We start from the raw sequence: 218 nt of genomic DNA on the forward strand, positions 1-218 counted from the left end.
GACTAAATCCAACTGTAGTTGGAATATTGTATTTATACACACTGGGGAAACCAACTGCAGTTTAAATATATTTCTAACCTAATACATAAATAAAAATATCTAATGTACAATGCCATCCTCCAAATTGTCACAGGCTGCGCCTGTCGCATAAGCGATATGTCTAGTCAAGCGGAGAGGCTATCAGACGGAGAGGTTATCGGAGGAACTATTTACCCGCA

Source organism: Aspergillus glaucus (genome assembly GCF_001890805.1).
Source record: "Aspergillus glaucus CBS 516.65 unplaced genomic scaffold ASPGLscaffold_32, whole genome shotgun sequence".
Lineage (NCBI taxonomy): Eukaryota > Fungi > Ascomycota > Eurotiomycetes > Eurotiales > Aspergillaceae > Aspergillus > Aspergillus glaucus.